Source organism: Myotis daubentonii, chromosome 3 (genome assembly GCF_963259705.1).
Source record: "Myotis daubentonii chromosome 3, mMyoDau2.1, whole genome shotgun sequence".
NCBI lineage: Eukaryota > Metazoa > Chordata > Mammalia > Chiroptera > Vespertilionidae > Myotis > Myotis daubentonii.
The window spans coordinates 188,480,815-188,484,332 of record NC_081842.1 but is presented as its reverse complement, the minus strand read 5'-3'; positions in this window follow the sequence as shown (position 1 = coordinate 188,484,332).

Sequence of the window (3,518 nt, the reverse complement as noted above, 5' to 3'; positions counted from 1 at the left end):
TGATGGAATTGCTGAATTTATATACATCTGTGGTTCTCAACCTCCCTAGTATGCAACCCTTTAATACAGCTCCTCATGTTGTGGTGATGCCCAACCATAAAATTATTTTCATTGCTACTTCATAACTGTAATTTTGCTACTGTTATGAATCATAATGTAAATATCTGATATGCAGGATGTATTTTCATTTTACAAATTGAAAATAATTAAAGCTTAGTGATTAATCCCCAAAACAATATGTAATTATATGTGTGTTTTCCGATGGTCTTAGGCGACTCCTGTGAAAGGGTCATTCGACCCCCAAAGGGGTCGTGACCCACAGGTTAAGAACAGCTGATATACATATTTCCTCTAGGTAAGAGATACTTCCCCTAAAATATCCCTTCAAGGTTAAAAAGAAGAAGAAGAAGAAGAAGAAACTGTCAGAACATTAAAGGTTGAAATCATTATGATTTTTACCAAGGACATATTTTCATTTTTGTTGGTATAAACTGACTTCTTGCTGTGAAAGATGAGTCTAGTTTCCTTGTGTACTTGTTTATCTTTAATTCTATACTTAACATTTCTATGAAAACTTATGTGTAGGAAGAATTTATGGCCTACAATTGTAATGCGTTTCTCCAGAGATGATTTGTATTTGCTTTTGCCAGGCATCCGGAGGCCTCAGTTTGAGACCACTTGAACACAAGATCAAGACTTGAGCCAGTTTGGCTCAGTGGATATAGCGTGGGCCTACAGACTGAAGGGTCCTGGGTTCAATTCCGGTCAGAGGCATATTCCTGGCTTGCGGTTCCATCTCCTTTCACAGGGGTCGCCTAAGACCATTGGAAAACACATATATAATTACATATTGTTTTTGTGATTAATCACTATGATTTAATTATGTTCAATTTGTAACAATGAAAATACATCCTGCATATCAGATATTTACATTACGATTCATAACAGTAGCAAAATTACAGTTATGAAGTAGCAACGAAATAATTTTATGGTTGGGGGTCACCACAACATGAGGAACTGTATTAAAGGGTCGCGGCATGAGGAAGGTTGAGAACCACTGCCCTAAGATGAAGGGAGCAATCAGAGAGGTGGAAGAGGGATCTTGCCCTTCACCAGAGGACGGTGAGAGCCATTTCAGTGCATGGTGGAAATGACTGGCCCGGGCCTAGGAGTGACATGTCCAAGAGCTCCTCAGAGGGCCTGTATCTTGCTGCTTTTTAAAGGGGCGCTGAGGCAAGCTGCTTTACACTCAAAGCCAGCCTACACTGGTGCATTAAAGAAAATTAGGCCCTAGCGGCTTTGGCTCAGTGGATAGAGCATTGGCTTGAGGACTGAAGGATCCCGGGTTCGATTCTGGTCAAGGGCCCAAGCCCAGGTTGCGGGCTTCATCCCCAGTGGGGGATGTGCAGGAAGCAGCCAGCCGATCAATGATTCTCTCTTGTCATTGATATTTCTAGCTCTCTCTCCTTCTCCCTTCCTCTCAAGAATCAATAATAATATATTTTAAAAACAAAGAAGAAGGGGAGAACCAAGATGGCGGCATAGGTTAACGCCGGAGTTTGCTGCTTTGAACAACTACTTCAAAAGTGAAACCAAAAAACGGAAGGGACATCACCCAGAACCACAGGAACGCTGGCTGAGTGGAAGTCCTACAACTAGGAGGAAAGAGAAACGCATACGGACACTCAGAGGAGGCGCAGTGCTGAAGTCAAATTCTGAGGTGCGGAGTGCGAGGAGCGGGCTGGCGGTGGAGGGCGCGGTTGTTGTTTTCAAACGGGAGGGAGTCGCAGACTCTGAGCTCCAGATCCGGGCGAGTCTCTAGGGACCCAGACTCAAACGGGAGAAGTAGGACTGTCTGGCTTCGGTCAGAGGGAGGGCAGCTTTCTCTCCGAGCTTTGCAGCGGGTGCTGGGACTCAGAGAGGCAGAGCCCCTTGGGACAGGACTGAGAGCCGCCATAACTGCTCTCTCCGGCCCACCCTGTTGATCCTGTGCGACCCGCCCCGCCCAAGCCCTGCACAGAGGCATTTGCCGGATAGCCTCAGGCAAAGGCTAGATTAGCACCTCCCTAGAGGACAGAAGTTCTCTCACTGCTGACACAGCTGATTCTCATAGCCACTTGGCCTGGAGGTCAAACCCTCCCTGGAATTAGCTACAACAATCAAGATTTATCTATAAGACTGCGAACAAAGACCACTAGGGGGTGCACCAAGGAAGCATAACAAAATGCGGAGACAAAGAAACAGGACAAAATTGTCAATGGAAGAAATAGAGTTCAGAACCACACTTTTAAGGTCTCTCAAGAACTGTTTAGAAGCTGCCGATAAACTTAATGAGATCTACACGAAAACTAATAAGACCCTCGATCTTATATTGGGGAACCAACTAGAAATTAAGCACACACGAACTGAAATAACGAATATTATACAGACGCCCGACAGCAGACCAGAGGAGCGCAAGAATCAAGTCAATGATTTGAAATGCGAGGAAGCAAAAAACATCCAACCGGAAAAGCAAAATGAAAAAAGAATCCGAAAATGCGAGGATAGTGTAAGGAGCCTCTGGGACAGCTTCAAGCGTACCAACATCAGAATTATAGGGGTGCCAGAAGATGAGAGAGAGCAAGATATTGAAAACCTATTTGAAGAAATAATGACAGAAAACTTCCCCCACCTGGTGAAAGAAATGGACTTACAGGTCCAAGAAGCCCGGAGAACCCCAAACAAAAGGAATCCAAAGAGGACCACACCAAGACACATCATAATTAAAATGCCAAGAGCAAAAGATAAAGAGAGAATCTTAAAAACAGCAAGAGAAAGAAACTCAGTTACCTACAAGGGAATACCCATACGACTGTCAGCTGATTTCTCAACAGAAACTTTGCAGGCCAGAAGGGAGTGGCAAGAAATATTCAAAGTGATGAATACCAAGAACCTACAACCAAGATTACTTTATCCAGCAAAGCTATCATTCAGAATTGAAGGTCAGATAAAGAGCTTCACAGATAAGGAAAAGCTAAAGGAGTTCATCACCACCAAACCAGGATTATATGAAATGCTGAAAGGTATCCTTTAAGAAGAGGAAGAGGAAGAAAAAGGTAAAGATACTAATTATGAACAACAAATATGCATCTATCAACAAGTGAATCTAAGAATCAAGTGAATAAATAATCTGATGAACAGAATGAACTGTTGATTATAATAGAATCAGGGACATAGAAAGGGAATGGACTGACTATTCTTGGGGGGGAAAGGGGTTTGGGAGATGTGGGAAGAGACTGGACAAAAATCGTGCACCTATGGATGAGGACAGTGGGTGGGGAGTGAGGGCGGAGGGTCCGGCGGGAACTGGGAGGAGGGGAGTTATGGGGGGGGGGGAAAGGAACAAATGTAATAATCTGAACAATAAAGATTTAATTAAAAAAAAATAAAATAAAATAAAATAAAAAAATAAAACAAAGAAGAAGGAAGGAAATTAGCTCAGTGGATGAAATACTCCATTAAGCTACTTACCCTCCTGG